This window comes from Astatotilapia calliptera, chromosome 3, assembly GCF_900246225.1.
Source record: "Astatotilapia calliptera chromosome 3, fAstCal1.2, whole genome shotgun sequence".
Lineage (NCBI taxonomy): Eukaryota > Metazoa > Chordata > Actinopteri > Cichliformes > Cichlidae > Astatotilapia > Astatotilapia calliptera.
This window is the reverse complement of record NC_039304.1, coordinates 17,742,222-17,767,004: the sequence shown is the minus strand read 5'-3', so window position 1 is coordinate 17,767,004 and position 24,783 is coordinate 17,742,222.

Sequence of the window (24,783 nt, the reverse complement as noted above, 5' to 3'; positions counted from 1 at the left end):
AGAGGAAGCAATCATTTTTTAAAGTTTCTTTTTAATGAGATTTTACAAATAGAAGCAGAGTTTTTACGCTAAGTATTTTTTTACATTTCATGAAAAACTTTATGCAAAACTCAAACACTGACTCAACTATCTAGAACCTGATACAATCCAAAGAAACTTGGACACATAGTATTATAAAGGCACCATCTAAAGCATGACATGATAATTTGCATTGTTTTGAGTCACTGCCACCCACATTGTTTCACTGCCATAAATACTCTTTAGCAACAAATCTGTATTAATATGCTTCTGAAAATAGCCCCTAATGTCTGCTGGAAACTGTAGTGTAAAAAAGAAAATAATGAGACTTTTGTGGAAATTACATGGTTAAATTGTGACGCGTTCAGGAAGAATGAATGTGTTTGGTACTGAGAGGTACCGTCAGTGCGAACAAAAAGAAAAATCTTGAAAATGCTCGACTTGTACTGTCATTGAACAAAGAGATTATTATAAAACTGCAGACCAATATTAAAAGGAAAGAGGTTTTGATCTGCTACAGCGTTATTCACAATTTTGAGGTCATAGGACCAAGAATGGATTGCGTGTTACTTTGGCATGTATGCATTAGTGCACAGCATACACAGAGCTACCTTACGTCCTTAAGCAGCCCATTCGATCACTCTCCTTGCTGCAAAATTCCACTCAAAAAAGGCTTAAATGACACAAAGCTCATCCAGTCCAATCGTGCATTTGTGGGACGTGAGTCTGGCCCACAGAGGCCCCACCCACAACCCACAGGACGCAAAGCATCTACTGCCAATCTCCCACTGCCAGACGCCATAGTACACCCAATATTAGCATAGTGAGGAGTAAGAGGCAATTCTATACAGTGTGAGTATGCATATTTCAGGGGTAACATTTAAACTACATGGAGAATACTTGCAAATATCTGCAGTGTTGCACAGATGTTGGGGCTGAAATGTCTCCAGTTCAGTGTTGATTTGTTTATGGATGCAGCGTTAAGCAGCACATAATCATGCATGTCAGCACTGCTTTGCTTGAAGCTGTCTCGTGTCTTGTTGGCGTTATGCACTCTAGTCGCTTTGCAAATACACTACGAAACCCCCTCGGCACACACACCTTTACACACAAACATGCCGCACAGATACCGAAAGGAAAGTCTGCATATGGGTCTGCTTGTACAACGTGTATGAAGAGGCGTGTCTTTTTTCTTCTTTTTTTTTACACTGGATTATCTGAACTCCACCTCACCTCTGAAAAGCTTTAAGTTGGGAAAAATCTCCTCCTTCCCTTGGTATCTTGCTTGCTTAGTGACTAATAAACCCTCTTGCTGGTGCTTAAAGTCAAAGGAGCAGCTAACACAAGCAAAACAAACAAGTCTAATAAACCCTAAATGCAACCGTAAAAGTCAAAAGTGCAAGCGCTTGAAGAACACAAAGGGCACATGTTTATTTTTTGCTTAATTCCAAAAATGCTTTGCCATCAGGTCTTCCTGGAATGAGACGCCTCTAAAGCACCCTCCTTCCAGCCTCTTTTATGTATCATTACCCCCCTCTGCTGGTGCTTAAGGGAATCAAACCCTGAGAGCTCCACTAAGTGAAGTATATTCAAAACATCTTTACCACCTCATTGTTATGACCCAACACATTCTGCCTTGGTGTTAAACAAGGAGAAACAGTATAACACTGTAGATTTTATTAGTCGAGCAGAGTACTGTGACTCATTTCCAAGTCAGCGGCTGGAGGAGTTGCTTCGGTATGCGATATGCTCTTCTCACAGAATGACTCTCTCCCTCTCTCCCTCATTCCTCCCTGCCTCTCACTCTTTCATTCGCAGTTGAATTCATTAGCACTGCTGCCATGTTGCCAATGCGATGAGGAATGTAAATTAAGGTGACAGAATAGATATTAGCAGAAGTCTTCTAATAAAATCAACTGATGCTATCAGAGAGAGTACAATATACAAAGAGTCTGCCTTGTCTTTTCCCACATGCCCTCTTATCTCCTCCTGAGTTATAGCTATTTTCTCCATCCACCATTGCCCCTTCCCCTTGTCTTCTCTCTACCCAGTCACACATGGTCTGCTCCAACCCATTATACTTTGTTTTGTGTCATGCCCGTGGACGCTGGGGCGAGCAGCGTACGAGTGATATCAATCCATCTCAGGAACCCCATACCTCCCCCAACCCTTCCCTCCATCTTTCTGTCAGACACGTTGTGTTTATCTCTATCTCCTCTTAGCCTCCCGTTCTCCACCTGCACCACTGCAACAGTGATAATGGACAAAACCTTAACTGACCCTTTCTAAGCTTTTTTGCAAAGACTAAAACCCAGCCTATACTAATATAATGTACAGTGTGTGTGTGTGTGTGTGTGTGTGTGTGTGTGTGTGTGTGTGTGTGTGTGTGTGTGTGTGTGTGTGTGTGTGTGTGAATCAGAAACATGATGTTGTGGTCTAATTTGCAGGACTTGACTGCTGCAGCTATTCCACCTGGTTTCAACGTAGTCTATATGCATAATTAAAAGCTTTACATGTATTTACAGGCATGTGTAAACGAGGGTTGGCAGGAGAGCTGGAGACTATCCCAGCTATCATAGGGCAAGAGATGGGCTACACCCTGGTTAGGTCCCCAATCTGTGGCACATAAACAACCATTCATACTCACAACCACAGATAATTCAGAATTACCAATTAACCTAACGCCATGCATGTCTGTGGTTTGTGGGAAAAAGCCAGAGAGAACCCACAGAGACATGGGGAGAACATGCAAACTCTGTACCTGCAGACAGGATTTGAACCCAGGACACTCTGGGTTTGAGACAACAGTCTTTAATGTTTGTATTAGCAAGAATTTTTATTACCTCTGTTCTGCTAATATTGTATTAGGATGGCAACACAAAAATTAGTACAGCAAAAATTTTGCAGTCCAGGTCAAGGAAAGTGATTAAGCATGGACAAATATCTTTTATTTGCAGTAACTGTGAATACTTATAGCTTTTTCCAGGAGTATAACTCTGGGTTTGGGAAGCGAGTCTCATACTCAGAACCCAAATGGGTAACATTTCTGGGCAGTTGTTTGCAGGTTTTTTTTAAGCATTTATCTAAATGAAGGAGAATAAGCTATAAGTTAGATTTTAACCGGATTTGTGAACCCCAAAAATGGGTTCATAAAGCTTGTGCTGCACTGAACAAATGCAATGCTAATTAATTATGGATACAATAAGCCAATAAAAGAGAAGTACACTTACTCACATCTTTATTACATCAGTGCAACAACATGATTAGCTCATAAGGCGTCGTGTTCGTCCATAAAACACTACCAGAGAATTCTGTTCTGTTTACCATCTCGCTCTCTCTCATCTCTGAAGTTACCAGTTGACAATGCAGCTAGCTAGCAAGCTAGGTTAGCAAGCTAGGTTAGCAAGACACACCCATGTTTGACCACAATGTGAAATTGAATACTTGCTTTCGTTAACAATAAAAAATTAAAAAAAAGAAACAGGCTTAAAACAAGAATTTCATGTGTGTAACTAAACAGCCAAAGCTTTGGAGTCTTTTAGATCATCAAAACTTTGATCAAGAAAACATAGCACCTATCTCGGACTGAAAAGGGAAACATCTTATTAGCATTAAGCCTAAATATGACTTAAACAAGTTTTCATTGAAATTTAAAAAGAACAAACAAACAAAAAAATAATTCCAGGTCATAAAGGGAAGACATTTAAGTAAAAATGCTTGTCTCTGGGGTGAATTGAATCATAGCTCACCCAGTTAAATAGACAACCGTTATGCTGTAAAACTAATGGAGCAGCCTGGGTTCAAGTCTACCTGGAGCCACTTGATGCGTGTCTTCCCCAGCTTTCTCACTGCTCCCCTGTCATAATAACAGTGAAGAGGATTTTTTGAAAAGGAAGAGAAAAATACTGTAAATTTGGGTTAAAAATTTGTTGCCAGTCTCACATGGCCTTTTAAGGAACTGCAGATTTTTGCTATTCCCCGTTAGCTTAATTTTTCAGCCCACGCAATGCAGTCTTTGTCATGCAAGCCTGTCAAATATAATGAGTCGTTTTTGTGAAGGAAGGACTAATTGATTTTGTGGTTTGTTGGTGCGATTTTTCTTCTTTTTTTCGACTGGTTTGTTGAAAGGTCATTCAGTTAAGACATAAGACGTAGATAAAGGAACCCTGGATAGGAACCTGCTAACCTGGAGTCACAGTTGAATGGTATTAAATAATGAACGAGCAACTGACTAATTAGTGACTCATGAATCTTCTCTTTGGAGGATCGTAAGAATTCATCAGCACAAGCTCAAGCACACTTTCACCCTCTCTTCTCTGAATCGTTCTCCTGCTTTTGCCGTCTCACACCGCTAACTTTCAATTGCATGTGTTTGCCATTTCCCCAGGGCTTTAACTTTAACTCTTCGCCTCTTCTCCTCCTGCTTCTGTCTCTCCCTCCCTGTCTCAGGAATCAGACACAGGTTTGCCACTGCTGAGGAAGCAACCATGGTAATCCTCAGGCTCAACTTCAAAAAGAGCCTCTAAAGACTACACTCTCTACGGTTCTGGCAACTCAGCCAGCTACCACTGCTGGTAGATGGAGGGAAGAAAGCACACACCTCCCCTCACCTGTCTGTTTCTCCTTTTCCTATACTATCTTCACTCAACTTGTTTCTTTATCAGCACTAAATGTTCCTCAGCTGAACTCCTCAATTCCCCCTTGCAACAAATGCTCCCTTCCCTGCCCTTATCAGCACACATATCTGCAAGGCAGGGAAGAGTGGGAGAGAAATGAAAACTGAAAGCAGTGATTAAATATTAGGGTGGAGGGTGTGTGGACAATGGAAACCAAAGGAATAGCAGGAGAAAGAGAGGCTGATGATTAAAGAAACAAGGGAAAAGACAGAGAGGGTCGAGAGTTCAGAGGGGTGCGTCACGCATTGTTGGCAGATCAGAAGTTGACAAATGATGGAGTTTCTTACAATGGAGATAGCAGCAAGCAATTAATTCTTGATTACATTACAGAACCTCTTTGATTATTGGTGTCAGTTTGCATGTGGCAACTTAGTGGGTAAAAAAACTGGGCAGGAAAACTGTTTACACACTGAAAAGGATTTTAACCAATCACATGCAACAGTGAATAATTGCTTTAAATCAACGGTGTTAACACAGTAAGTCACCAAAGTCCACAAATGCTGTACAAAAGGGATTCCCAATCATTTTTGCTTATGAACAATGTTACTGACTTGTTACTACCCCTCATCACAGGTTGTACATATTCCAGCAATTTAATATAGCCATCTAACTACAGTAGCATTAACTCTGAAATTTTGGTTACAGTAACAGGATTTTACATAGTCAAATAGATCATTGCAAATGTCCTCAGAATGTTCAACTTTGGTGAACTCAGCCATTTGCGTATGGCTCGATAGGGTACTCATGCTTATTAACACTGTTTGAGCAGGTCACCGATTATTCCAGCAAGTAGTCCCTAATGACCAGTAGCAGTCAATAACCTGTCAATAACCTTCACTTCTGGGAATAGCCACCCCAATATGTTCATTGTTTTTTGAACTGTCTGCAAACACTGGTAAAATTTGTTACCATGAAGAACCATGAAGTATTAGTTTTCTGGTGGTTAATTAGGAGGAAACAAGAGGCTAAGCAGTTTGGAGATCAGGTGACCATACTGAAAGTGTAAGGGTGCAGTATCTAGTAGAACAGTGATAAATGTTCAAAGTCAGGAAGGTGCTAAAGCAATGCGTAGGCTTCCATGAATCACCACCAACATATACAAGAGGCTCCAGTTTGGAAATCAAGGCTGCTTTCTTTGTATACTCCTGTTTCTCCCAGAGGTTTTCCTGTTGCCTGGATGCCATTGTAATAAGAATGTGCCCTTATGGCTCAGTTACACTGAGTAAAAATGGGCTGGCAAACTCCTTGTGAGTAGGAAAAGTTGATTGTTGTCCAATGACTGCATTTGACAGCAAATTTGGATTTAGTTTTAGTCACTGGAATCTAAATTATTTTCATTTTAGTCAACTAAATATGAGATTATAGCAGACTCAATCTAAAGCTGACTTTAAAGTTGACTGAAATATAAAGTGCAAAGGTTTATTTTTACGGTTTATGAAGCATCTTATTTTCCTTGACATCAAATGAGAAGTGCATCTGCTCTTCTCTCCAGTCTGTTGACATCTGGTCGAATTTTCATGATAATTTTTGTACTCATGCACTTTATTTCGTTATCGTAAGCTTTGTCACCCAAAAAAGGTTGTTAAAAAAATGTGAAGAAAATTATTGGTCAACAGCGATCCTTCAATTCATTGCAAGTATCTATGGTTACCACGTTTAAGGAGACTGCACAGGCAGCCTGTTTCCAAACACTCACAGTCTGATTTAGACTGACTGCAATTGCTCTCACACAGATCGGCAAAGGCCTTCAAACAATTGCCATCGAATTCATAAATGCACACAGATTAGCAACATGTTTCAATGTCCATGTCTCTTTGTAATAGACATCACTGACATAACTGGCTGCCAGCAGGTTGTATTCTAGTATATTAGTATTTAAAAGCAAGTCTTTCCGCACTGGAATCGCCACCGTCCTGCAAGTATAAGTAAGATATATATATATATATATATATATATATATATATATAGTAAGAGTAACGGAATACATGTACCGCCGTTACGTATTTAAAATACAAAATATGAGTAACTGTATTCCGTTACAGTTACCGTTTAAAAAGGTGGTATTTAGAATACAGTTACTTTGTTGAAATAAATGGATTACACTGCGGTACTTTCCTGTTTCATATTGTCGCGGGTCAGGACTGTTTGGGTTTTGTTTGACAGCTACGTGCTGTTGTTCCAGGCGGCAGCGTTACGGTTGCCATGGTTACAGGGCGACGCTCTATCTCTCCGCGGCTGTGTGTTTCCTGGGTGAGAGAGCGCCTTTTTGTTGTTGTTGTTGTTGTTGTGCTAAGCTAACAGGCAGAATGCTACAAGAATAGCTCGAAAGAATGTAGCATCATGGGCAGTATAGTCCGTGTTGCAGGGAGAATGGACTGCCATACCCGTTATGTGTCTGTGAGCAAGAGGAGGGAGAAAAAAGGATAATGGAAAGGTACGAGCAGTCATCGAGAAAAAACGGGAGCTGGAAGCATGTAAATATAATAATAACCACTGCAGCCAAGAAGAGTGCCTGACGAGCCCAGTTGTAAGTAAGCTATTAAGACTCGACTGTACACCGTGTTCTCCTCCGAAAACAATAAGTTCCGTTGGAGCAGTCTTTCAACGCCTTTCTCTGTCTCTCGCAAGAAAAGTTGACCCACACAACAAAGTAAAGCTATTTTTCGGCTAAAAGCCCAACACGGACCCCGCCGTGTCCCTTTACTAAGGTTCGGAGTCGCGGACCTTCAGTAATGGTCATAAATCACACAGCAATAGTACATTCACGTTGTTGTAAAAAGCATGATAATATATTAAGTAATCCAAAGTATTCAGAATAGGTTACTGTCATTGAGTAACGTAACGGAATACGTTACAGAATACATTTTGGGGCATGTGTTCTGTATTCTGTAATGGAATACATTTTAAAAGTAACCTTCCCAACACTGTATATATATATATATCCCGGGTTTCGGCACCAGGAAGAAGGAACACGAGAAGCTGGAGAAATACCAAGGGCTCAGAGAAGAGCTCGAGAGGATGTGGAGGGTGAAGGTAACGGTGGTCCCCGTGGTAATCGGAGCACTAGGTGCGGTGACTCCCAAGCTAGGCGAGTGGCTCCAGCAGATCCCGGGAACAACATCGGAGATCTCTGTCCAGAAGAGCGCAGTCCTGGGAACAGCTAAGATACTGTGCAGGACCCTCAAGCTCCCAGGCCTCTGGTAGAGGACCCGAGCTTGAAGGATAAACCGCCCGCAGGGGCGTGCTGGGTGTTTTTATATTCATTGAGGAATTTCTGTTACACTTTTATGAGATTCTCGCTGGACTTTAAGTAGTGAATTTCTCTGTATGTAGATGGCGACATATTTTCAGCAATTTAAAAAACACCACGTCCATCATATTTCTCTCTTAATCACCATCTTAACACACCAAATTCGCTTTGAAGGTAATTAACTGCGAGTGGTCACAGATCTGGTCCTCATCTTCTAAACAACCATTTCAAGCACAGTAAGATCACCTGTCTGTTTATTGCACAAGGTTGCAGTTTCTGCCATGGTCTCCAGCCACTGTTTTGTCCCCCCGCCAAAGACTCCAACCAAGCATAAATCTTGGAGTTTTGTAGAAGGAAAAAGCATTGTGGTACAAAGTGGTATCACAAGAAAATACAGTCTGGCCTTAATTCAACTCTGGTTAATATGTCAGCACAGAGACATTTTCTTCACATACTTTTGATGGCGTTAATTCATTCAAACAGGAATTTACAGCTTTTTATTAAATACGTCTAAGCAAAATGATCCCTGCTGGTTTCCCTGCATGCTGTGTATTTTTGCCGTTCACGAGGGAACCCCCCACCCACCCCACCCCTTTGACTTCCATACCACTTTTCCTTCATGTTACTTTCTTTTTGTTTGATTGCTATTCTTTCGTTATATGAGCTCATTCTAATTTTGTGGATTTTACCCAGAGGTGCTGTAATGCTACACCCAGCCACCAGAAAGGAAGCCCTCCCCCCATCTTAAAATCTTCCTCTGCCTACGTGTCATTAACTTTATCTGTCCCTATAGATGTACGCTCCAACGATACAAGTTATGAATTATTTATTTCATTACCACAGTCTTGTTTGTCTTTCTGATTTAAAAAAGCCATGAATTGAGCCGTGTGAGTCTTCAGATGCTACAAAGCAGAGCCCTCTGCGAGTAGCTAGCTAGGTGTTTCTGCTCTCATCGAGAGGCGGCATCGACTTTGGAGCCGGAAGGACTCAGACAGGCTCTACTTAAACATTTAAAATGGAGGAGGCCCACTTCAAAGGAGTGGCCTCATACAATCAGTGTACCCCTTTCCCTTTCAATTAGCTCACAGTCTGCCAGGCTGGCACGTTCACCTAAGGGCCGTGAAATATTGATGGCTTCTTCTCCGGAGTAAATGGAACACTTTCTGCCTCATCCCCCTGGGTGAGTTTATGTGTTTAAGATTTTTTTGATGGGAGACAGCTGAGTGGGTGATTTGTTTGTGTGATCCGAGTGGGCGCGCAGCGACGCACTAGTAGCCAAAATCCGATAAATTCCATTCTAAACTCAGCAACGCGGGAATCTTTTACAACCATAACAAGTACTTTTTTGTTGTTCGATCAGATGAATCCCACGTCTCTCCGTCTTAAGCCAGAGCGATGCATGCTCGTGTCTGCGGTGTTTTTGCAAATCCGTATACAGCGTTTCACCTTTGGCATGTAAACTCAGAGAGGGCAACTTTTGCAGGAATCAAAGCCTTTTGCCTGTAATCTCTGGTAAACAAGACCTCATTATTTTGAACCGTGTGATCCTGTAGTCATCAGGGATGTAGAACAGACATCTGCACTGGTAATTGCACTCGTTCATGTGTTCAACAAATAGGCAGCACTTAGCATCAGAGAGTGATAAACCTCAAAACTTTTACAAAGCTTTCAGCATCTATTGTGAAAGAAAGAAAAAAAAGTTCTGTTATTCTGCGGATGCATTTTATGGCTTTTTAAATTAATTTCTACAAAAACTTGCTTACGAACAACTAACTAAAGTTGGGTATTTTGTTAATTTAGATCCCAATCAAGTGTTTTTTTTTAATTTTATTGATTTATTTATTCAAGTTCAAGGCTTAAAGGACAGCTAGGATGTAAATTCATTAATCTGAAAGGATCTTGTGACCTTCTTTCCACTTAAAATGAACAATATGTCCACAAAAAAGGTTTCTTTTCTCAAAAAGAATGCCTACAAGGTAGGCAGCTTGGGAGACATCCTCATGCAGTTTGCAAGGCTGTGTGAAGCTGAAGACAGCGAGCAGGAGGAGCAGATTGGATTTGATATTAGAACTCAGGCGATTGGAGGGGTTATGTACTTAGTCGTACGATGACACAGCCCCTAATGGGGCAGAGAAATGATGCACTGATATCATTAATTGATGGATTAGAAGCACAGAATTCCCTGCAGAGAGAGGATGATCAAGAAAATGGTGAAGAGTGAGAGGAGCTCGGGTAAGCACAGGGAGCAAGAGCTTGAACATGACCTGAGCGGTTAATTGAATAGGGAAATTCCTGTGATATTTTATTTAAATGAGGCTGGGGGAACAAATGAGGAGCAGCGGAAGAGAAGGGAGGGGATGAAGAGGAGATCAAAAATTAAGGGTTTTGGAAGGGGAAAGTGGCAATAAACAGGAGGCCGCCGACGAAATTAGCGAATGAAAAGTGAGCATAAAGGAAATCAGGGGTTCAAGAGAGGTGGCTTCTTTTGAATAAATCACCACGCTGACGGATGATGGATGGGGTAAAGCGCGAATAGAGGAGCCTGGGAGCAGATAAATACCAGCGCACCATTTATACATCAAGAGTGAAAGGTAGATCCACAGCAGAGACTTGGATGAATGGGTGGAGCAGAGAGGAGAGACCTCTAGAGGAAAGCAGCAGATCCCTGTCTAAAACTCCCCTTTCATCTGGCCCACACAGTGCCAGATCAATCCAAACGCCCGCCCATCATTAGGCATCAAAGGGTTGTAGGAGGGGGGATCCTGTCTGCACACAACTAATCCGCTTTAAATGTGCCTTCTCGGAGAACAAAGCCGCCATTACATCCACAATGCATTTCTGAATGATCCACGCTTTTCTCATGATGCTCCCAGATCATCAAAGCATTAGAGGCGGGAGGCGGCAGGAAAAAGTTACAAAAGATTTTTTTTTTTTTTTTTGGTGAACATTTTAGACATTTATTTTCATGGCAACCGCCATTCAGCGTGTCTCGCTCCCTCTAAACGCTCGCAAACATAAGCATCTCCATAGAGACGAGCACGAAACTCTCCATTTTTAACCGAGAACTCTCGGTTTGCGGTGATAAATGTTCTGTCGCCAGCTTAGGGGACATGTAAAACAAAGGTCAGGCGCATTCACGGCTAGTAACATCATCGCCATCGCAACAGATGACAAATGGAGTCCATTTCCTGTGTTTTCTGTCAAGAGAGCCTCCTCGTGCCCTCACTCCTCGCGCTCCCTGTATGTGTCTCTTACTGCTTCTCCATGAAATCCATGAATAAATAATTCAAGACACAGATTTTTCACTTTATGACTGAATATGATATTTATCCCTTTCTCCATCTTGCTGCCTACCCAGCTCTGTGAAGAGGCACATAAAACACTGTTCATCTTTTCACCTGAGTCTCACTTAAGATACATATATATCTTCTTTTTTTTACCTCCTACCACTCTTGGATCATCTTTTGAGCCCCCAAAATGTTGTCTCAGCACAACTTGACTCGCTCTGTTTTCGCCTAAGTACCCATCCACTGTTCCCCTCCCTCTTTCCCTTTGCCTTTTTCCCCTTATCCCACCCTCTCGGCATTGTGCCGTGAATCTGAGACAGTGACAAACTCTGACAAGAAAGCCAGCGATCTCGATACCTCTCTGCATCTCAATAACGGAGCAACTTGATATGAAAGCCCTGTTATCAGGGCCCTCCTGGCTCACTGTGCGTCGCGTCCCATCTGTCAATAGAGAAACAGAAGGTAAGAAGTGGGGAAACACGACTAGTGGAAAGAAAAGGAGGAGGGGGCTGCAGTTCAGTTATCGCAGCAATGGGATTAATGGGCGTGCGGGGTTGAAATTGGCTTTCGATGACTGCAAAGGCCTCGCCGTGTTTCTATCAGTTATCGGCAGGTTTCCCCTATTACTCAGCCTCTTTCTCTCCGTCTCTCTCCCCTCCCTCACTTTTTTTACCCCCCTCTCCGTGTAGCTGCAATTTATTCCTGAACCTCTTACCACTTCTGTCTGAGCCCCCAACATCAATCTTCCGCTCCTTTCTTCACTCTTTGAATCCAATACTCCAGACAGCGTGGTGTCCAAATTAAAGAGTGTACTGGAAGCCAATGAACGTACACAGCCCGGTGCAGTAAGTCAACTGCATAAATGGACTAAATGAGCATCTTCAATATTTGATAACTGAATATGCTGTTGAGCAGAGGGGTGAGGGGCGGGGGGGATTTACGAGAGCAGTTCAGTTGTCTCGAACCTGCTGTGGTCAGAGAGCCTGCATCACATCACATGCATTCAGAAGTCTCTTCTGGTTCAGAGCTGCATCGAAGGTAGTATATGCATGTATAATGCTGAAGGCGCTGAAGTGTCAGAGACTAAAAGCTGTAGCCATTTATTACTTTCAGATACCTGATCATTCCAAGTGTTTGGTTTGGGCTTCTTTTAGAGCTTTATGCCCATTTTCAGTGCAATATTTAACCTTACAGGAAGATTCAGCAAGAAGCAGCTAAGTGTAAACTTTGTACCGTCTCTAATCTGACTGTGATGATCTTCTTCAGATCTTCTCTACTGGATGTCTCTCCACCGCCGTGTCTTGCCCTGATTTTTTAAAGTTCCTGCTGTTTCCTGCTAAAAATCATAACCCAAGTATCGTCAGCGTGTTTTCTTTTTTTTCTTTAAATTCTTCTTTTGGTTTGTTTGTTTCTCAGTAAACTCACTGTTGCTGTGCTGCCACACAAGATCCTTCAACAATAATTACTTTTGCTAAAACAACGTTAAAATAATGGCTGCAAGTTAAATTACTGCCTTATGCTTAAGAAACTAGTTCGTGCATTTATTACTTATAAGCTGTAATAAGTTATTATTGGGCTGTTCTAAAAATCTCTGAAAATCCTTCAGTTGATCCAAAATGCTGTTGACAGAGTACTGACAGAAAGAGAGAGCATATTTTTCCTGTTTTGGCTTCCCTTCATTGGCTCCCTCAAATCCAGAATTGAATTCAAAATCCTGCTCCTCACATACAAGGTTATTGAATAATCAGGCCCCATCTTATCTTAATGACCTTATGGTACCATATCACCCCATTAGAGCACTTTGCTCTCACACCCTGGGCTTACTTGTTGTTCCTAGAAAATTTAAAAGTAGAATGGGAGGGAGAGCCTTCAGGTTTTAGGCCCCTCTTCTGTGAAACCAGCTTCCAGTTTAAATTCAGGACAGACAGCCTCACTACTCCTCAGATTAGACTTAAACCTTTCCTTTAATAAAGCATACAGTTAGGGCTGGACCAGGTGACACTGAATCAAAGTGTTAGTTACTCTGCAACAAGTCTAAGCTGGTGGGAACTTCCCATGATGCACTGTTTCACTCACTCACCTCTTATCACTCATTATTTCTCTATACACCTCTCTGCATTTAATTATTAGTTATTATTCATCCCGGGCTCTCTTCTACAGTGTGTCTTTGTCCTGTCTTCCTCCCCTCACCCCCAACCAACCACAGCAGGTGGCCGCCCCTCCCTGAGCCTGTTTTGCTGGAGGTTTCTTCCTGTTAAAAGGGAGTTTTTCCTTCCTATTGTCACCAAGTTTTGGATTTTCTCTATCACTGTGGGGTCTTTGCCTTAGAATAAGAAACGTGGTGACAGTTGTTGTGATTTAGCACCATATAAATAACATTTAATTGAATCAAATCACTAAATTACTAAAAGATTCATATTTAAGATTGTTGGAAGATACATTTCTAACTTTTGTTAGCTAGTTTTTGGTAATCTTGACTATGATGGCTAGCTATTTTTCAACATCAGCATTCGAGCTATGTGAAATGAACACTATGTGGAAACCCTAAATTGTAGATTACTGGCTAGTGTGATAATATAGGTCCAGGTTGTCTAAATTTAAGGAATTAGAATGTGTAATTTTTCATTTTATGAATTCCTCTCCCAAGTCCTGGTAATAAGGAAAACAATAATCAAATCTTTCAATCTCACACACATCAAAAAGTATATGCATTTTTTTTCTTTTTAAAAAATGTATTAATTGATTTAAAAAATATATATATACGAGCAGGGTTAGCATCTTTGATGACTTGGACCTTGGAGGGTTAATTAGCTGTGCAGGTATAATCTCTCCATACACTTGGGCAGCTGCACTCACCTTTCTGTGAAAGCCTGCATGTCCTCAACAGTGAATGGACACACAGCATCAGGTGCACCCATATAAAAGGCACTTAGTAAAGCCACTCTAACAGTTCTAAGAGGGCCTGCTGTATCTTTCAATAGGAAGAGCTTTGTCAGGGATGTTTATTCACCACATACTTTGGTTCAAAAGCCTCATTCATCTAAAAGAAGCTTGTGCTCATGGTAGCAGATGGGCTCGGAAGGAAGAAACACCTCTATCAAAAACAGCCGAGAAATAGCCTAATTGCTTCGTACTCTTGTCGCTCTGAGGTTTTTACACTCAGAAACATGGAGGAAGAGGTTTTCAACGTGGTGAAACCAAACTTCATTTGAGGGGAATAGAAAGATCCCAAATACAGCCATTTTGCTGATACACACTTGGCTCACAGGTGCAGGCGCTGCACACTATGCAACATCCTCAGCCTTCATGTGTTGATCAGCTCGGTCCGCCTTTTGTCGGTTATTTTCTTTATTCCCCACATCCTTCCCGCCACAAAGGTCCCCTGCAGGTCGCATTATCCCTTTGCGAATCCTATCAGTTGCAAACCGCAAATGGGGTACTGCAGTGTTGGTAAGTGGTTGATTCAATTTGTTTGGTTCCATTTTTGAAATTTTTTTTTTTGGTGTCAAAAAAGCCGGGCGAGCCGCATCGCCATTCAGACACCATGTGGATTCACAAACATCTGCTGCTGATAGGGAACATACCCAAAACTTTGAGAGAATATGAAGCAAGAAGTTGCATGTTGTGAGCAATCTACTGCTGTCGGTTACAACATTGACTCCCAGGAAAATGGCTTCATTCTCAGAAATGAAGACTTTCCTTTAAAGTACACAGGTTTTTATGAGGCGCTTTCACAGTAAAATGCTACCGTTGCTTCCCCAAGGACGCTCTGCGCCAGAGAAAACAAAATCAAGAGTTACAAGGCTCCCGTCTGCAAACGGTGAATTCCTGGAAACAATATGTGTCACATTTTTATTGAAAACTGTTTGTAGGCTTTCATGACTGCGGCTCGTTTTGACATGTAATAGAGCTGAGTGCACGGCAGTCGAAGGCGCTGTTTGCTCTCTGTGTTGTGTGTCTTGTTGTGGGAATGGGGGTGAGCTGCATCTTTACACATGGCTTCCCCTCAGTGAAGGGGAAATGAAGGGGAGCCCTCGGGGCAAACACAAAGACAGGAGGATTGGGAAGAGACTTAGAGGAGCATAAACACACAGGCACACGTGTAAACAACAGACACTTGAGGAAATGATGGTATGGACTTTTTTAGGACCAAGGACGGTCCTGACATGCATTCCATACGTACATAACGTACATCCAAGTCTCTGTGCACCGTGGAAAGGTTAAATAAAAGCACCTATCCTACTGCCTTTTTTAGGCTCAGGGGTTTTTATTCCAACACAAGTAGATATTGGGGGGAATCATTTCTTTATTACAATTATGTTACATATAACTATATGACATGTAACTATAACAAACAACTGCAAATACAAGAGTCTGTCGAACTCTTTACCTTTTATTTTTAACCCATTAATTTATTTTTGGTAGATAATTTGTTGCTTGCTGTCAAATTTCGGCACAATCTGGATTCAAAGAGCGGACTCTGACATGACTTTGGAAAGTATTTATAAGAGCCGACTCTTACGCCTGATTTATGCTTCAGGGGAAAGTCTACACCGCAAGTTACGACGTCGCATGACATCTACGTCTCTAGATGGATGCAATATATTCCTGTGGTACATTTCTGACCATTTTTCCAACACGGTTTTTGAATTTATCAGTGAGAAAATAACAATCACCACCTCAGTATAAGGAATAATATAGTATGAATGTAAGGATTCACCAGTGTCAGCTAACTCCTGGTATACTGGAGGTGCTGAAGGTATTGCAATGAAAGTGAGGGAATGTAAGAAAAGGTAGGAAAACTAACGGGAACAAAGTAACCACAACAAAGAAACCAGGAGGGAGAAAAATTCAAGCATTTTTTATATGATCACAAAGTAATTAAAGCATGTAATGCAACAAGCATAAATGGCAACGATGTTAGCCACTTGCTTAGGTTACATTGTAGGCGCTGCAAAGACTCCCAGCAGAAGTCTAAATTAGACTTAAGCAGGACCTGGGAGATAACAGCAAACTGTTAACAGTTTATTTTCCTCACAAATTTTTAATGGAGGGAAACACAAGGGAGGGTCTGGTGTCCCGAGTCAGCAACCCAGTGAAAGAGGAGAGGGGTGTTACAACCATTTCCACAGTTGGAAATGTGGTAAATGGATGTGATGAATTATTTGCAGTTGCTTACTTGGGACACCGGAGAAATGAAATGCGGGAGGATAAGAACCGGTTAGACATCGGGAGGGAATCCTGTAGGCTGGAGGGTGAGCAAGCAAGTGGGAGGTGAGTAGCAGCTTGGGCTTCTTCACAGAGTGGACTCAAGGGATAAGTGATAAGTGAATGCGGGTTTGTAACCCCCTCAGCCGCACGCGATGAGTCCAAGTTAGACCTGAAAAAGACTGAACATTGGAGCCGTGAGTCCAGCAGGTGACAAGCATGTGTGCAGGCTGGAGAGTAGAAACCACGAGCCCAAACCCTTCTAGGTGGCACCTAGGAGCAGAGATGGGCAGTAACACGTTACAAGTAACGTGTTACTTGTAACGTGTTACTGTGTTACTCGTTTTTCAAGTAACGAGTAAAGTAAGGGATTACTATTGCAAATATGGCAATTAGATTACCGTTACTTTCCCGTAGGAACGCTGCGTTACTGCGTTACTAAAACCGTGATTTTTTTTTTTGCGAGAATGTCTCATGACAGCGACGTAAGCGAGTGCCACGTTCGTGACAACAGCTGTGTGCAGATCAACAGTGCATCATATATCGAGTGCGGGAGAGAGTATGAGTGTGCAGCGTTTAAAGCGTGGAAGCACTGACCTTACTTTGAGTTTGATTCCATAAAAAGTGACAAAAACATTAGCGTCCGTTGTGCGTGGGAAGAAAACTTCTTTTTACAGCAAAAAAAACCCCTAAACTTCCAAGCAAGCACCGAGTGCGCAACGACATAATGGGAAATTCACAGAGAAACTCGCGGATTCTTCCACTGACCGCTGCACACCTGCAACAGGGTAAACCTTCGCCTACCGCAGTCCTGCTTTACAGGTGAAAATAGAGCAAAAGGACCGCTGAGTCTTTGACTTTATTTATTTTCTGCTGTGTTTTACTGGCATCTATTTGAAAGAGTGAGTGTAAACACAAAAAAAAAATTTATGTGCTGGAATGTGCAGAAAATAGGTTTAAATATTAAACAAATTTCTTCAAGTCAGAGAATGTTGCATATAATTACATTTTTGCTTGATGCATAAAGTTAAAAGATTAAAACTGATAAAACAAGTTAAAAAAAAAGAGACTTTTCCATTTGATTACATTTTGTATGATGGATTATGTAGAAAAAGTAGAATTAGGCTGAAAGATCTATCGCTTTATCACCTCTTCAGGTTGTAAATCGTGTTTTTAAAAAGTAACTAAGTAATTAATTACTTTTTAAAGTAACGGGATTACTTTTTGGGGGAAGTAATCAGTAATTAGTTACTGATTACTTTTTTCAAGTAACTTGACCAACACTGCCTAGGCAGGCTGAGAGAGTTAGGGTTTAAAGAAATCAAGACTGAGCAGTGCAGACTATGACAGAGTCAGATGCTTTGAAGAGGTTTTTATTGAAAAGGAAGTAGGAATGATCAGAGAACCGGTGAGTGGCTCGGGAGGGAGCCTTTGCTGCAGGAGATGTTAACAACAGCCAAGGTGAGACTGGTAAGATCTCGCAAAGCTTGTGATTAGATTAAGGCCTCACTTGTTGTTTTCTTAAATAGATGATTTGAGTGCCCAGGCAGGTGGAATTCCACCAAGGAAACAAGAGATTTAGTTGAGAGTGGGAAGGCAGATAAGTTTCAGGTAAGTCATTGATTTTTTTTTTTTTGACAGCTGATTTGATCTGCCTTTGCTTGTTAAACTCCTCGAAGTTATGCAGGGTTGCAAACTTTGTGGTTTGACACAGGCAAACGGGAGCAGAGAATTACCAGGCGAAGAACAAGGAGGTAACAAAAGAGGCCTATTTACTACCACGACGGTGACAACAATCTGGCAGAGAGCAGCAACAGCAGCCGGTCCATAAATACCATGAGCTGATTAAACCATGAGCAGCAGGTGCAGGAGAGAAAGCCCAGGAAATGACAACTCCACCTGCAGGTGGACCCGCAAGGAAGCTCCTCTCCCCCCCCCCCCGAGAGAGAGACGATTAACAGGAGAAACCCCAAGCCTGCCCAGGCCACAAAGCTCCTACGAAATATTTTAATAATTATTTCATTCATTTACTTCTTCCTTAGATGTTGTTTGTGTAGTAAACTGCTACTTAAACACAAGTTTTGGCTGAAAATCATAATTAAAAAGGCTAAATTGTGAGCTGACACAGAAATGGATGCAAACCTGGAGTAGATTATAGAAATGCACAGCAACCTCATTACGCTTGACTATCAAAACGCCTGTGTGATGCAGTTATGTAACCTCATAGCATATTATAGCATTTCAGCTTCCCTGGCAGCAACTGAGCAGTCCATTGCAAAATATGAATATGAAGGAAACCTGTTATGTTTGTTTGTTAGTTGCATTAAAAGCACATTTTGTCTGACATAAAGCATGTAACAGATCAGAATTAACAGTATGGATTAATCGTATTAAAGACAGCAGGATTAGATAAGTGTAAACTTCATCCTACGCCCTTTTAAGCATGTAAATTGTGTGGTTTATAGAGTTATTCTTTTTACTTTGCTTTTCTGTTTACAATATTTTGTATTTATTTTATTTATATTTACATGTTTGAAATAAAATCAGTCACTCATATTATTCATGCAAAGCTACCCTAATACAGTTCAATAATAATAATATGGGGAGGCAGGTGAATTCTAATAATAATATGTATTAGCTCGTTTTTGTCTTTAACTTCATAACTTCTCCAGACATTCATCCCTCCCTCTGTTATCCATTATCCTCGAAGCAAAAAAAGTTGAGTATAAATTGTCCAGACTTTTCCCCACAGTAAACCGCAGAAAACATGCGTTATCTCTTTTCTTTTTCTTTTTTTGGTGGAAATATTTCTCTCTGTCACCCCTTTATCCCTCTCTGCTGATGATTTGTTGCAATTCCAAGAGACAAAAACATGGAAATTGCACAGAGGGGATCAGGAATTTACTTCTTGATAACATCTGTTACTAACTATTGAGCTCGGCATGCAGAATCAGTTGTCCCCATAGACCAGTTTCTTCCGTTATCTTATTTATTTGGAGAAAGGCTTATATTGTCTCATACACCACAAGGTGCACCTAGGAACCTCTGTGAATGGCTAAACGGGAACTTTTATAGCCATCCCCACCCAGAATGGCAATTAGCTGTGGTAGACTGGGGAAAAACACAGAGCAGAGTTGGTATGCAGAGAGCTCTGCAAAGTTAATGGACTTTTAAATCGACACTATGCGCCAAATTCCCTCATTAATGCCATCCCTGGTCCCTGCTTACGCGACCGTTTGATTTCAAAGGTCAACTCTCAAATGTCAACATAGGAACGGTAAATAGAGAGCACTTTTATGATGCACACACTGTGTGCAAAAAGTATGTGAAGAAAGGAAGAAGCAAAAGTGAAGAGGCTCTATCTAATTCTCTCTCTCCTTTTTGTTATATCCAAAGCATCAGCGCATTTCTTCAAAAACAGAGTATATAAACAAATGTCAAGTCTAATTGTCATGGTTTTGGATTCTTGCTTCTCTCTAAGTTACTTCCTCTTTTATTCTGAAATCTTTTTTTTATACTTCCACCCCATGCTTCCCTCCAATTTTCCATACCACCTGTACTCAGCTAATCGCTCACCTCAGTGCCCACCCGCCTTCTTCCTTTTGTACGTTTTGGCTGATTATCTAGATACTCGTCACGGATTCTAGTCATGTTCTTCTTGCAGCTTTTTTCTCATTTGCATTTTTTTCTCATGGTTTATATGCTTCATTGTTATCAGAGGTCAGAGAAGTATGATGCTTTGAGCTCATATTAGGAAGGTGACAGTAACTCATATAACCACTCTAACTGAGGCTACCGTTGACATGGGATAATCAAAACTGGTTTCCTCGTCTCATGAGTCTCATCTGATAGCTGCTTCCAGCAGGATAACACAACATGTCACAAAAGTCAAATCATCCCAGGCTGCTTTCTTTAAACATGACAATGACTTCACTGTACTCGTGTCGCCTCACAGTCACCACATCTCTGTCCAATAAAGCACTTTTGAGAGATTCACATCATGAAAGTGATGCTTTCATGTGAATATGGACCAAAATCTCTGAGGAATGTTTCCAGGAACCTTGTTGAATCTGTGCCATGAAGAATTAAAGCAACTTTGAAGGCAAAAGGGGTCCAACCAGGTGCTAGCAAGGAGCAGTGAGCAGCGTTGAGTATAACATGTTACAAAGTACATTACATTTTTTTTATCCTGCATACTTGTGCGACAACCAGTGGAGTGGTTTTTCACGAGCAGAGAGTGGACATTACTTTTATTTTTATGGCACAAAAATGACAAGAGCGATGATAAAGTGCAAGCTGCATCCAGGACAAAAGCAATCGCATTATACTGCTAACACAAACATCCGCACAGATAGCACACTAATACTAAGCTAGCCAAGAATCCAGAGTGATCATGAAGCTGAGTGTTTTCTGACCCCGGCCCAGCAGCCAGAGCCTGATCTTTAAAAGTAAAAAGTAGTGATGAGCACTCAGGCTTGTGGCCTCCATTTCTTCCTGTTCATCTTTCTAAAGTACAATCACTGCAGTAAGTTCTCAGCTTTGTTTTGTGTTTCTACTTTGTGTTCACATATAAATATGAAAAGACAGTGTGTTCTCATTAGGATAGGGATATAATAATAATAATAATGTACACTTTTATTGATCCCCGTGGGGAAATTCTTCTCTGCATTTAACCCATTCACTCAGTGAAGCAGTGGGCAGCCACCAGTGCAGCGCCCAGGGAGCAGCGTGTGGGGATGGTACCTTGCTCAAGGGTACCTCAGGGTAGCCATTCAGGGGATTCGAACCCCTGACCTTCCGATCATGGGGCAACCGCTCTACCTACTGAGCTATCCCTGCCCAGATATGTGTTGGTGTGTGGGACTGTGAGACTATAAACTGGTAATTATGTGTTAACGCATTTCAGGTCATTTTATAGAGTAATAAGTAAGAAATGTAACAAATAGTCTAATGAATTAGTTCTTTTTAATAACGCCCCCAACACTAGCAGTGAGTGTATTTAGTAACAACCATCTCAGTTTATTACTTTTTTTTTGCCAAAAACCCTCTTTTAGTTGGTAAAATCTCATTTTAATTCTAATTTTGTTACAATGTTGTTCAGTTTCCAGCTAGCAGTGAGTGATTAACAAAAGACGTCTGATCAGTCGATGCTTCATTTGATCATTTTGAATGCTTGTTTAAAACACAAAACATGTGTTTTGTGCTTCTCTCTTGTGCAACTAACTCAGGAAACAGTACAGTAAATGCTAACGATGACTATGATTGACAAATACATGTAGCTAAAACTTAAGGAAAACAATTTCAGAAACACTGTTCATCTTTTCAGTGTAAATCTAAACGTGTGAGCACGATCCAAGACTTTATGTGAACCAAAAACGTAATTAAATGATTGTAGTGTTGGAGCATAGCTGCACAGAAGCATCCCGTAAAGTGCTCTGTAGAGCACTCATGAAAGCTCAGCTGGCTTTCATGAGTGCCTCACTTAAACGAAAACAGCAAAATATTTGATGGATGTCTTGCAATCAACATAAAGCAAGAAGCAGATTATAGCAAAATAAAAACCAGGAAAAGAAGGTGCTCTCAAAGGTCATCTGCCGTCGTTTGAACAATTAATCCTACAGTAGCCACAATTTTGGTGGTTTTGGACTTCTGTTGACTCATTTGAAGAGAGGGAATCTCACGCACCAATCAAAGTTTAGCAGCGCTGAATAAAAATCTAATGAGCTCAAGCGTTAGAACTCCTTAATAAGTAATGACTGGGATTGTTCTTTCATAACTTCCCCGTGGTTGTTGCTTATTTGATCATTAATATTTCATTTTATACAGAAATGCCGTTGCTAGTTTTGTTTGTCCGTGATAACATGGTTTTATTTAGACGATCATACGGCATCGCCAACAAAAGTCTGCCAGTTTAAAGACCCTAAAGACTAAATCAGTCATTTTCCAGAGATACTGAAAGCAAAGTGCAGGAGTATTGTACCGAAGAACAAAAACGTAGTAATTGATCTGCAGATTGGACCAGACTGAAAAGGAAGCACCATCAGCCGTGATGAATATAAAAAGACCACTCAGTCGATGTGGAGCTAAAAACAAGGCAAAGCCTGGCAGAAAAAGCAGAAAGACTTCCTGTGGCATTTAGCTCCAGGCAAATGGAGGTGAGGGGAACAATGCAGTTGCAAAGATTTGATGAATAATGTCTGTTTTCATGAAAACAGATTCAGTGGGAAAACATCATGATGGTGGACATCTCTTGATAAAGATCGATAGACTGCCATGGGTCTGCTCCGTTGAGTTCGGAGCTAGAAAGGGGGAGCAAATCTTTACATGTGCAGCTTGAGGCTAGGCGCTCCGAGCTCTGACCCCGTGACTTTGACGAACCGGGGGAAGAAATAACGCCACAGGCCACAGTCGCTGGACAGAGGGATGTGAAATGCAATGAAAATACTACACCATTTTAGCTTGCACACATACAAAAAAAGAAAAAAGCAGTCCACAGACACAGATCCATTAATCTGTCAAAGTGAAGATGTGCAGTGAAAACGTACCTCGGTATTGATTGCACTGATGTAGCTCGAGGTGCAGAGGGACACAAGAGTGGAGTTAACAGATTGAAAAGAATCAGAAACGGAGGAAGAGAGGGGAGAGGAGTCGGAATTTAAACATGGCCTCCAGCAAACAGACTGTATCTGTCTATTTTAATTTGCTTTCCTAATTATCTGATTACTGCCTGTGCCTGTGGATTCATTCGTTTCTCTAAATATAGACCCAGATTGTTCTAAAGCTCTGCTCACAAATTCTCTTTGACTGTTTGGTGATGAAGAAAAACAAAACTCCAGCACAGCAAAGAGCCCCCCTCCTCAATAAGGAGTGGGTCTCCTTTTAAAGCGTTTGTTAATATGCCTGGAAGGCAGGAGTTTTCATCTCTTGTCCCACTTGAAAGGCCCTCATCAGACTTTCCAGATGTTTCCCTCTGCCCTTTTTTCCGCTCGCTTTGTTGTCAACAAAACAGCAAAAGTTTTGTCTCGTTAATTATTGTTTGCTCTCCGCCTTTGTGTTCGTGTGTCTCAAATGCCATGTTTCGTGCCTGTAATAGGAGCTGTGTTGTGCATTTATCTAGGCTGTGGGGATGTAAACGTGCAAGGAAAGCAAAGAGCGGGAGAAAAAAGTGACTGAAGGAAGTCTCTGAATCTCATTCCCATAAATGCTGCAATTTTGTCACAGCAGCTGCAGCCTCACATATACTCACTGGGTGTCCTTTGGCACTGGTGCTGTGACGTCCCAGGTATCGCTCCCAAATTGATGCTTGTAGGAAAAGGATCCCTCAGTGTCTCATTTAAATGCTCCGAGTAAGCGGTTAATGTTATGAAAAGGCATATTATAACCAACTGGCAACGCCTGGGGTTGAAAAATAAAGCCAGTGCAGGAGTGCCCAAAACTGGAGTTCCTCCAATAGCCACTTAAGACAGGAGTCAGTTCTCACACATTTATACACCCATACTTGCATTGTGGTAAAAATCCCAAATTTCAGCTTTAAAATTAACTGGTACAATGAATAAACTCTGCAGGAATAAATTGGTAAGTAGCTCACCTGTCTGGGTTTTGTTAAGTCCTAAAGTTAGAGGTATGGATGCTTCAGACCTGCTGGATTGCTTCACTTTTAATGATTTGAGTCACCTAACTCGACCTCTGCAACGTGTTTGTGGTGTTTGTCGAGCATTTTTAGCACAATTAGCCGACAAGCAATAGGGCTTACTAAATGGGTGCGTTGCACTGATTAGCAGTTATGTTTCCGTGTAGTTACACCCATAGAGCTTGTGAATGCTGCTTGCTAACCAAGCCTGCTAGCATTAGCTTATAGCAGTCAATGTAGGTTAAACAAGTCTAGCTGTCCCTCAGCTGTAGTGAGTGTAGACTGCCAGTGAGCTGTTTACCTCAGCTGTCAATATGTGTCCAGACGAAGGCTCTACAACTTAGAGAAAGTTCAATACGAGTTAGTGGGTCACTGAAGCTTATTCCTGTCTGATGTAAGCAACACTTAGCTAAGTTGTTGAGGTTATTGTGAGCTTTTCTGTCACTAAGCGCTGCTGGTTTTGCCACTGTTAGCCAGTAATAGTGCACCTTTCTCTGAAGTGGCTCTAACATTGTTGGATTTGAACACTTAGCTAATAACTTCTCGTTCAATGTGAGAATGTAATCAAACTGGGAAAGTAATTTTTAAAACACTCAAGCCTAACATTAGCTGGGATAATGTTAGCTTATAGCCAGCTGTTGTTGTTTAGTTGGCCCGTTATCAGCTCCCTGGAGACGTAAGGGTCACATGTCTACAATAATTAAGTGATATCAA